At 43.7% G+C, this 12623-nt stretch overlaps 1 protein-coding gene across 1 annotated transcript in view; it reads left to right on the forward strand.

The window, feature by feature from the left end:
- The window catches only part of LOC124619319 (protein turtle-like), a 906568-nt gene that overhangs the window by 688874 nt on the left and 205071 nt on the right, over nt 1-12623 (forward strand). The window lies entirely within an intron of this gene.

Below are 12623 nucleotides of genomic sequence, written 5' to 3' on the forward strand. Positions count from 1 at the left end.
TTTTGGTATATTCATGCAAGCAACATATACATTATAGCAACAATAACGACGTTGTAGCTACTGTTCAAAGTGACGACTGCCAGTATCAATACATTCATTGAAACGCTGTACAAAATTTAACACAGTGTCTCGCTTATCTCCGTTGTTAGGTACACAGTGAGGCGCGAACATAATATCATGCCAAGTATTATTTTTCAAGATAGCATTACCAACATCGATGTACAAACATAAACTTTTACAAACACGTCCTCTACACGTAATGCGCATTAAAGACAACCCCATTACTTGGATTGTTTAAACCAAACGGTCAAAAGTCCTGGGAAACGTTGCGCCGATTTTAAGATGGGCTGGTGCTAATATGTTACGAGTAGACTCCACGTGCGGTGCGACAGCAGGCACTATACCTGAGAAGACTGTTACGGACAGCTATGCGGTGAACACGGCAGTACGTTGCAAGCTAACCGACTTAGAACGTCATATGTTACTCAAAGAAAGACGTACCAGGACTATATACGTCGCATAGGTTGCAACAGCCGTCTACCAACATCAAATCTAGTGCCTTCCCGTCACCTTTTGGCCACTCGCTGTATCATGCGGTTATAATTAAAATGCAACTGCTCTTGAGGGTCCAATGTGGGCTGTAATTATCGTATGGCAGCGAAACTTGTTAGATGCTAATCTGTTAATGAGGAACCGATCTACACTGGAAAAAGAATTAGTTTCAATTTGGACCACCAGGTGCAAATATACTGCTGTGAATGCAGAAAGATGTATAGATATGTTTCCACATGTAATGAATTACGAACGGGGCGTGGGCAGAAAAGACGAAAGAACTGAGAAAGGCATAATGTTGATTTTATTATCAACTGCCTTTGACACAATTTGTTCAGTGCGAACACTGGAGACGTCAACGAGATGCTGCAACTGTAAACTGTAGTTCGGCTGGGTACGAGTAGCGTGTTCCTGTATATTGGCCTTCAGATCGGATCTACGTGTCCATGTTAAACTCATTCTTTTAGATATGTCCAGAGCCAAAGGTCACATGGATTCAGATAAGGTGATCTGGCAGGCCACACAACTGGAAAACTCTGGAGATAACACGTACGTGGTAGCTTACATTAAGCAGATCTTTCACTGGGCGAGAGACATGTGGCGTAAACCCATATTGCATGAAAACAGTGGTTTCCACACAGATGCGCTCTTCTAAAGCAGGAATCACATGCTGTACAAAGAAGTCTCGATAACGTGCAGATGTCGTTATACACCTGACACCCCGTCTGTGTGTATTGTCTTCAAAGAAGAAGCTGATTGGAAAGAATTTTGCACGATATCGCTTAGGAGAACATCCAGTAACTATACCAATCAATGCCAGCCGAATAACTGCTTACATAAGGACCAGAGATGAGCCAATACGTTATTGACTTGTTCAGTTGGTGAAGCCGTTTCTCTTGAATAAATCATACAAATTTTCTCAAAATGCGATTATCTGTTTCTCTGTACATGTTCATCACCCTTACCTATTTCCGTTCCATTCGAGTTATTCCCTCGTAGTGAGTCGTTTTCTTTTGTCTCAGAGTGTATTTTCGAAACCAGTTTGATTTTGCCGACGCTCTACTCGAAGTGACGTCAACCACAGCATTTCCATTTCACGAATGTCGATTGTTATTATCTTACTGTATGGTTCTTCAGCAATACATTCACGATCTCCGTGATCTGCCTATGAAGTGTAACAGATATTCAAGAATGATTGTCTAACAACGTGTCACAAACATCGTTGCTTAATACCGAACCTAGCACCCGGTAACAACTGCAGCTATGGAAGCGGTTTTTTTCCAGATTTCAGTTTACTAAATTGCTTTGCAGGTAACCACATGGTCGGGTGTGAAAACTGTGTCTCGCGTCGATCAAGCCTCGTGTGACAACCAGATACATATAAGGTCACCTACACTCAGCTTTCATAAATGATCATGGTACCAGAAAAGCAGCCTTCCCTTTGAGACAAACTGTCACTTCTGACAGCCTTATTAGTGACCCTTTTCGACATATTAACTCAGACTATTCACGACAGCACTGATGCCTAATCTTCCTCTCCGTTATACATGCAAATTCTTACGATGTGTGATTGCATGGATTCGCGGTGATCTGATTTTTCTCGGGCTTTCAACCGCGTCGTGTGGTTATACGTGCACAGACTATCGGCCGAGTGCTTCTTTCGCACTGTCAAGTGGTAACTGGCTGCTATTTGCTCGCTCGCCTCGTTCTTATACAGTCGTGCTACCGGTTCTGACGTCACTGGTGCTCAGACCATCGCCGTATAAGGCAACGTTTTAGTCAAGTGTCTGCCGCGAACGCTTCGAACTCGCAATGGCCACTATCGATGCTGACTCAAATGTAGGGTGCCGCATTTATTGACGGTATTATACGATATTTTTACTCCTGTAGCTCTTCCTGCCGGTCAGTGTGGCCGAGCGGTTCTAGGCGCTTCAGTCTGGAACAGCGCGATCGCCACAGTCGCAGGTTCGAATCCTGCCTCGGGCATGGATGTGTGTGATGTCCTTAGGTTAGTTAGGTTTAAGTAGTTCTAAGTTCTAGGGGACTTATGACCTCAGATGTTAAGTCCCATAGTGCTCAGAGCCATTTGAACCATTTGTAGCTCTTTCTACTATGTCATCCCTGAAACCATTCACTCTCGTGACGACAGAGGCGTCATCGAATGCGAATTTATGTCTATTTTAAAGCCTGTTCGCCTACACCTCCCATGAGCAATGCGGCGTTTTTCTGTCCTGCGCACGGTCTGCCTAAAGTCATGCTGCCGCACTCGCATGATATTTTGTAAACGTCGTCAGTTCTGAGGGCTACAGTGTCTTTCACAAATCTCGTAAGTTAGCGTATTTTAGTTGAAGGCATGAAAATTGATTACATAGACTATTCAGGAACCGGCTAATTTTCCCCATCACTGAGCCACAGAACGTAAAATAACGCAGTCGCTAGCCGGCCGGAGTGGCCGTGCGGTTCTAGGCGCTACAGTCTGGAACCGAGCGGCCGCTCCGCTCGCAGGTTCGAATCCTGCCTCGGGCATGGATGTGTGTGATGTCCGTAGGTTAGTTAGGTTTAAGTAGTTCTAAGTTCTAGGGGACTGATGACCTCAGAAGTTGAGTCGCATAGTGCTCAGAGCCACTTGAACCACTTGAACGCAGTCGCTTATCCTCGGTGATGTTCTGTTTGCGAATACCTCCTGAAATTGCTCTCCCTATTTGTTTGATCTTGTAGCCACGCTTATTGAAAACTTTTGGTATGTGCTTCAGTCCTTGTCACTACTTTTCGGCGACAGAGATGGCTTCAGCTCGACGAACCAAGGTCGTTACTAAATTTTTTTTACACGACCTGAATGAAATGAATCTAATTTATAAACCCAGAAATACTATTTATTTGTTTCCCTGCGAGGCTGCTCATGAATGTAGAAGTGAAAGACTCGGAACATTTCTCTTTACAGTTCATAAAAAACTATGTTCTCTTTACATACCGCTGTTACAAAAAAATATTCGGCAAACAGAAGTATTCTATCCAGAATGAAATTTCACCCCGCAGCAGAGCGTTCCGTGATTTGAAACTTCCTGGTGGGTTAAAATTGTGAGCTACACCGGGACTCAAACCGGGGTCGTCTGCCTTTCGCGGGCAAGTGCTCTACCGACTGCGCTATCCAACCACGACTCATGACCCATCCTCGGTCCTTTACTTTTATCAGTACCTCTCATACAACTTGCAAACTTCACAGTTGTCTTGCATACCTCGTGGCACTAGCACTCATGGACGAAAGGATATAGCGCAGAAATGACTTTGCCACAGCTCAAGGCATTGTCTCCGTGATTAATTTTCAATCTGCACCGCACTGTAACCTGATCTGACACTTCCTGGCAGAGTAAAACCATGTTGCAGCACGCAATTTTAATATGCCAGGAAGGTTCAGAAGCTCTATCTCTAAATGTACGGATAAATTGTGCATAATGTTGTGGAAAGTATTGTTTACGTTCTTATCCACACATCTATGGCTACGTATCCGTATCATTGTGAACCATTCTAGGGGTTTGTCACTAATGCTGTAAGTGGGTTCTACAGATTTTTCCCTTTCGTTTGCTAGTAACAAGCTAGTCGAAACCTTCGATCTTCAAAGCTGAATGCGCGAACAACGTATCAGTTGCTACGTTTCTCGAAGCTAATCTTTTGCTTGTCGAAATTATCATGAAATCATTCGTAGAAGTTTATCTACAGGATATCTGTTCAAATGGCTCTGAGCACTATGGGACTTAACAAATGGTTCAAATGGCTCTGAGCACTATGGGACTCAACTGCTGTGGTTATCAGTCCCCTAGAACTTAGAACTACTTAAACCTAACTAACCTAAGGACATCACACACATCCATGCCCGAGGCAGGATTCGAACCTGCGACCGTAGCAGTCGCACGGTTCCGGACTGCGCGCCTAGAACCGCGAGACCACCGCGGCCGGCAGGGGACTTAACATCTGAGGTCATCAGTCTCCTAGAACTTGGAACTACTTAAACCTAACTAACCTAAGGACATCACACACATCCATGCCCGAGGCAGGATTCGAACCTGCGATCGTAGCAGTCGCGCGGTTACGGACTGATGCGTCTAGAATCGCTCCCCCACTCCGGCCGGCGGATATCTGTTGCTCGCATAATTTATCATTATTCCGAATCGCCACTGAACACATCAGTAACAGATTTTCTCGCGACACTATCAGGAATTGTTACGAGTAGCTGCATTATGACTGTGTCTAGTGCAGATAATCTCCCAGGCTTTTAGCATGCTGGCACATATTTTAGAGTGGATATATCTATATCGTAGAGATAATGTTTCCACACGCGTAAACAGACGCACAGGACAACCAAGTGTTCGACAAACGGATGTTACGTCGCCTGCGAATAATCTACCTCAGTACTCCGCAAGCCATCCAACGGTGTGTCGCAGAGGGTACGTCTGTCCACCCCCCCCCCCCCACCCCCCCACCCTCCACGGCTTGTTCCGCACGCGAACGGTGAATTGGAAGAATGATTGTCGGTAAGCCTCTGTGTTTCTCGAATTTTCTCGTCGTGGTCATAACGTGAGATGTATGTGGGAGGAAATAATGTGTGTCCTACTCTTCACGAAATGTGTTCCCTCGAAATTTGCACAGTAAAACTCTCCGTAATGCAAAACATCTCTCTTGCAACGTCTGCCAATTGAGTTTTCCGTGGCGAACGCGGCTCTCTTCGTTGCCCTTCGGCGCATGTCGAAACCTAACAATCATCTGACATCACATTACACGGAACTTGATTTCATCACACTGTGTTCCTGATTACGAGTTCTTGTGTGTATTGTACTCTTAGAATTCAATTGTAAATATGTTCTGTATTATGTTTGTATTCTGCTCGCATCCGTAGTATTTGTTAGAGCAAATGATTCGATATTTGGATTTGTTTCACATAAAACAGAAGCTGGTCTCGTCGCATGGTATTCTGAGCACTCATGTATGTGTTCTTGCTTACGAATCCTTGTGCGAACTGCTCGATTTAAGTGCATTGTAAGTATATTTCATATATTCTATTTTTTTTCATTGCGCATCCAATTTCGTATTTTTCACACACTTAATGGGGAACTCAATGTTGATATTTTTGTCAGAATTCGTATTCAACTTTATTACACCCTGTCACGGAATGAGCACGTAATTCTCCTTTGAATGGTGTTTCTTGCCAATGAGTATGCTTTGTAGTGTCAGTGACAAGGGCAGCCTCTCTTGCAAATACTAAAAATGCAACCGTTGTAATGCAAACGTCTTTAAACGCTATTAACAGATACTACAAGCAATATATTTTAGTATAAATCAATGTACCTGGTACAATATCTATGAATATTGTCACTGACACTACAAAGCGTACTCAGTGGCAAGAAAAACACCATTCAAAGCAGAATTACATACGCTTTCCGTGGCAAGATATAAAGTTGAATACCAATTCTGGCAAAACCTGCTGACATGGAGTACTCCATCAAGTGCGAGAAAATATAAAAAATTGATGCAAACAAAAACAAAACAGAATATGAGCAATTCGTAAACAGGAACGTACACATGAGTCCACAGAATACTGTGCAACGGAACCACCTTGCGTTTTCTGCGCAACAAAACCAAAAATGGTATCATATACGAATACTCCACCCACTATTACGTATGCAAGCAAAAATCAAAGAGAATACGAGCAACATATATACAATACAAATCAAAGTGTACAATACACACAAGAAGTTGTAATCAGGATCACAGTGTGATCAAACCACCTTCTGTGTACTGTGAAACTGAAACAAATATGGAAGACTTTATATCATCCAATAGGAAAACGAGATGATGTATCGATAAATTTGCAGTATTCCGAGTGTCGCCCGTCCGGCTAGCCGCCCGGTCCAACGCGCTGCTTCCCGAGTGGGAACGCGTGCCGGCCAGTCTGTGGATGGTTTTTAAGGTGGTTTTCCATCTGTCTCGGCGAACGCAGGCTGGTTACCCTTATTCCGCCTCAGCTATACTACGTCGGCAAATACTGTCTCCACGTACGCGTACACCATAATTACTCTACCACGCACACATTTGGGGTTACACTCGTCTGGTATGAGACGTTCCCGGGGGGGGGGGGGGGGGGGGGGATCCACTGGGAGCCGAACCGCACAACAACCCTGGATTCGGTGCGGGTGGACTGCTGTGGCCTGTTGTGAACCACTGAGGGCTACAGAGGGACGAAGCCTCTCCGTCGTTTCTAGGTCCTCGGTTCGATACGCAATACACACACACACACACACACACACACACACACCAAGTGTTCCAGCAGTGAACCCAGTTCGGTTTAACGGAAAGGCTTATATGAGTTTCACCTCCACCTCGATTCAGTGTGAGCCAGAGTGCATCGGACTTTAGAAAAAGCTATAAACCTCTGTGATGATGTCTCCGCAGAAGGAGACGAAACGTTGCGTTTCAACAGCAAATTCACCCGACCACGATATAATAGCCCAGAATATTTTAATAAGTGTGCCGTGAAAGTTCACATTTTGCAATCACTTCCAGTGCCTTCCTGTGACTTTTTGGACACTCAGAGTATGTCAGTCGGCTCACTTGCTGACTAGACAAACGTTTTACCGATTGTGCAGCTTTTCTTTAAATTTTTGCCTCGTTCTTTCTCTGTGGCAGACATAATTTCCCAGTTGACTGCTGCTGGAAGGCAAAGGGGTTTGATGATAAATGGAGACTATAATATGTTAGGATCACGCAATTAAGGCCTTAATTACAGAAAGCGGCATTAGTGTATCTGTGCTGCGTGACGCATGTGCCGCGTGCCACAGATACTTATCGCGGCCTCTTCAGTGGGACAACGCTGCGTTTGTTATCGCTCCACTTAGTGGCTGGAGAATCGTTCGAGTTAATGTACATGTATGTGGCCAACATAAAAATAACAAGTAAAGCCGCCATCCCCGTTTCTTTAAAGAATCGAACTTACACGTATAAAACAGCTTCAAACATACAGTATGATTACTTTACGAATGGGTTAATGTGTTAAATACTTGACGTTAAGCAGCTAATCGATAAAAAGTTTAGGAAAAGTTTGAAAGTGCGTTTACAGTCTGTTGAAAGTCGTCAAGTGCACTCAGTACCAAATACTGAATGAGTGTGGACAGGGTAACCTGCGCTCCGTATTAACCCTTCGACTACCAACTTCATTTCAAAAACATTAATGTATGGTTATTTTAACTACTATCTTAGTCAGAAGTTCAAATGGTTCAAATAGCTCTGAAGCCGGCCCCGGTGGTCTAGCGGTTCTAGGCGCTCAGTCAGGAACCGCGCGACTGCTACGGTCGCAGGTTCGAATCCTGCCTCGGGCGTGGATGTGTGTGATGTCCTTAGGTTAGTTAGGTTTAAGTAGTTCTAAGTTCTAGTGGACTTATGACCACAGATGTTGAGTCCCATAGTGCTCAGAGCCATTTAAATAGCTCTGAACACTATGGGACTTAACATCTATGGTCATCAGTCCCCTAGAACTTAGAACTACTTAAACCTAACTAACCTAAGGACATCACACAACACCCAGTCATCACGAGGCAGAGAAAATCCCTGATCCCGCCGGGAATCGAACCCGGGAACCCGGGCGCGGGAAGCGAGACCGATACCGCACGACCACGAGCTGCGGACAAGTCAGAAGTAACAATACTAAAAGAATACTTCCCGTCGTTTCGTTTTCCAAGGGGGTTGGGGTCGGAGGGAGGGTGGACTTTCTAACAATACAATCATTTGCAAAGTAGGTTAGAAATCAGATTAATAATGTTGCTCACGCAGCATATGTTCGCTTTATCGAGCAACAACAAAGTTATTGACTGTGGATGGTACCGTCAGAATGGAAATAATGAAGTCATTGTAAATAAAGTCATTAATTTTGGCACTTATCTTGAATGGATTCCCACGTAGATTTCGTCAACGTTGTTATGGCTCATCTTGTTGATTCTAGGGTGATTCCACTTTGACTGCTACAAGGTCCACATCTGTATTTTAGCAATATTTGAAGACCTGACAAATGCGTTTTTCAGGAAATTCTTAATGATCAAACAATCCCAGATCAGAACAATGGTATAGTAGAAATAATTTTTGACTTGGTGTTCACGATCCACATTTTTATCGAACTTCTTGTTCCTTCTGAATTGTCACATCATCAAGAAAACAGTTTTGTATCAATCTTCATATATTTAATTTTCACTTTAACCAAACACAAGAAATGACTGTTCTTTTACAAAGCGAAATAACAACTTAACTTCTGCAAAGTAAAAAAAAGACTGCTCTGTGCGCATTCGCGCTAAAACGGTTACAAGTAAGTCAAAGATTATGACAGTCTCACAGAAATGAATACACACAAGAACCATATCACTGTAATATATCAATACATCGGAGTACCTATACATTAATAAAACCAAATGTGAATATTGTCACAAAAATATGTCTGTTACTTCGCAGAAAAGTAGTAAGATATTACTGGTATCGAGAACTAGGGCTGGAGTGCCGTAATGGTCACGTAAATAAAGAACCATTACAACGTACAATATTATTCATAAGTACCTCCAAGGTTTCAGAAGGCGCCTCGCAAAATCTGCAAGACATACTGAAAACAGACATACATCAGTGAACAGCATACACCTCGAAGTGTGTAATCCACCTTACGGGTGTCCAATATGGGCTTCGTTTGTGACGTGGCAAGTGTCAATTCGTGAGAGCAAGTCGTTGACGAGACGTGTCCAGGAAGGCATCCCGCTTTGCGAATCTGCTTTATTGGGTTGCCTATTGCAGGTGCGAATCAGTTCGATGTGACAATACGGAGACGAGGGTTAACAATGAAACTTTAGGGCAGCACAACCTATAGGTGCATTCTGTAAATATAATAATTCTGCCAATCATAAGGAGGCATTCCTTTACCAGTGGGACTCATACATAGCAATAACATGCAACAAATTCCAATTGGTTCTCTAATAACCTATTTTGGGACACATACATCCCGCTGGTAGTCTACGCATTAAGAAAAATATAGTTTTGCACGCAATTAAACGTTTATAACGTCATATCTCCCGAAGTATGTGTCCTATAATGACTTAATTTTGCCTGTACATTCAGTAGAATATGTGGGTACTGTCTGAAAAATGTATTGCGAATAAGGTTGGTAGTAAGAAAATAATAAATTAAAACGTCATATATGATGCTGAAGTTTTACTGCATGAACAGTAACTTTTTTTCCTTTAATGATTTAGGGAGGGGGAGGGGGGAGAATTGGCAGCGACAAAAAGTTGCGTAAAATTTTGAAATTATGTGTAAAGGTTTGTGTCCTCGGAGTCTTTCGCGGTGGCATGTTTCAGTAAAATCATTTCGCTTTCGAATAAAACACCGGCGCTTTCGTCAGCTCCGGCGGTTGGTGATTTCAACTCCTGATGCCGATGGCAGCGACAGCTGTCGAAAGTTCAAGTGTTTTATTCGAAATTATTGAATGTGTAAAAGTTATTGGAAGTCGCTAAGAGCTCTGATTTTCAAATAGCAGATGAATATAATCTTGGTAATTTGCGCGCTTCAATTACACTGCTTCAAGACTTATACACAGTTTCTAACTTTAATGTTTTTATTATCGTGTCAAACCTCTACCGTAAGATTATTCCTCGGCATGAGTAGCTTATGACAGCATTTGAAATTTTTAAATTTGTCCAATAACTATACAGAATTTTGAAAAACAATTTATTGTTTCCCCTGAAGCCAATTTATAGGCAACCTGCAACTCGGATTGTGCGCTACCAACCTATTTAACAGCTTAGTAAAATAAATCTCTCACCTTCTACAAGATAATGCATTGCTGAACCTTTCTGGCAAATTAATAGCGTGTGCTGGTTTGATATTTGGACAGGTATCGTTACCGTTTGATAGCGATGACTGCTCCAACTACTGTTAGAGCTTCTTCCGCGGAAAGAAATCTGAGGTTGGATTCGGTCTGGCACATTGTATTGTATTGTATTGTATTAAACCGGGGACCTAGAAACGATGGAGCGGCTTCGACCCGCCGTAGCCCTCAGTGGTTCACAACCCCACAGCAGGCCACAGCAGTCCACCCACACCGAACCCAGGTTACACACCAGACGAATGTTTGCGTGGTAAAGTAATTATGGTGTATGCGTACGTAGAAACGGTGTTTGCGCAACAATCGCCGGCATAGTGTAGCTAAGGCGGAATAGGGGGAGCCAGCCCGCATTCGCCGAGGTAGATGGAAAACCGCCTAAAAACCATCCACAGGCTGGCCGGCACACCGGACCTCTACACTCATCCGCAGGGCGGGCGTCAGGCACATAGTTTAAATATGTAACCAAGCACTGAAATGTGTGCACTCTACCAGGGCCGTTTAAAGAACGTGGTGCAGATGTAGAAAAAAAAAAGAGGAAAAGTATTGTTTGTATTGTCTGGTACAATGGACCGACAACAGAATCCTTGACAAGAGATCCATCAGAGAGAATAATGAGTACACATGGAGAAAGGAAAGGATAACAGCTTATAGGCTACGTTAAAATAAATTCATGACTATCTTCAACCAAAAGGTCGGCGAAAAACAGGAAACACTGACGGATGCTGAACTTAGAATTAAAGACCTAGCATCTGGCCAGAACCGTTAAAAAAGACTATAAACGCTGTGCTTGTAATTCATGTAATTTATAACTATATTATTATTTACAATACTTACATGTTATTATCGTGCTACACTACTGGCCATTAAAATTGCTACACCCCGAAGATGACGTGCTACAGACGCGAAGTTTAACCGACAGGAAGAAGATGCTGTGATAAGCAAATGATGAGCTTTTCAGAGCATTCACACAAGGTTGGCGCCGGTGGTGACACCTACAACGTGCTGACATGAGGAAAGTTTCCAACCGATTTCTCATACACAAACAGCAATTGACCGGCGTTGTCTGGTGAAACGTTGTTGTGATGCCTCGTGTAAGGAGGAGAAATGCGTACCATGACGTTTCCGGCTTTGATAAAGGGCGGATTGTAGCCTATCGCGATTGCGGTTTATCGTATCGCGATATTGCTACTCGCATTGGTCGAGATCCAATGACTGTTAGCAGAATATGGAATCTGTGGGTTCAGCAGGGTAATACAGAACGCCGTGCTGGATCCCAACGGCCTCGTATCACTAGCAGTCGAGATGACAGGCATCTTATCCGCATGGCTGTAACGGATCCTGCAGCCACGTCTCGATCCCTGAGTCAACAGATGGGGACGTTTGCAAGACAACAACCATCTGCATGAACAGTTCGACGACGTTTGCAGCAGTATGGACTATCAGCTCGGAGACCATGGCTGCGGTTACCTTTGACGCTGTATCACAGACAGGAGCGCCTGCGATGGTGTACTCAACGACGAACCTGGGTGCACGAATGGCAAAACGTCATTTTTTCGGATGAATCCAGGTTCTGTTTACAGCATCATGATGGTCGCATCAGTGTTTGGCGACATTGCGGTGAACACACATTGGAAACGTGTATTCTTCATCGCCGTACTGGCGCACGTCCTGTGCGGGCCATTTGGATACAGAAGATGTTCGACTGCTGCCCTGGCCAGCACATTCTCCAGATCTCTCACCAGTTGAAAACGTGTGGTCAATGGTGGCCGAGCAACTGGTTCGTCGCAACACGCCAATCGCTACTCTCAATGAATTGTGGTATCGTGTTGAAGCTGCATGGGCAGCTGTACCTGTACACGCCATCCAAGCTCTGTTTGACTCAATGCCCAGGCGTATCAAGGCCGTGGCCAGAGGTGGTTGTTCTGGGTACTGATTTCTCAGGACCTATGCACCCAAATTGCGTGAAAATGTAATCACATGTCAGTTCTAGTATAATATATTTGCCCAATGAATACCCGTTTATCATCTGCATTTCTTCTTGGTGTAGCAATTTTAATGGCCAGTAGCGTAATACAAAAGTGTAGAAATATGTTGCATCACGAAACCATGCTGATGGCGCCTTTATTATATTCAGATTCAGAAAAGTGTACTGTGGTCTTCGGAGAAT

The sequence above is a fragment of the Schistocerca americana genome, chromosome 6, assembly GCF_021461395.2.
Source record: "Schistocerca americana isolate TAMUIC-IGC-003095 chromosome 6, iqSchAmer2.1, whole genome shotgun sequence".
Classification (NCBI taxonomy): domain Eukaryota; kingdom Metazoa; phylum Arthropoda; class Insecta; order Orthoptera; family Acrididae; genus Schistocerca; species Schistocerca americana.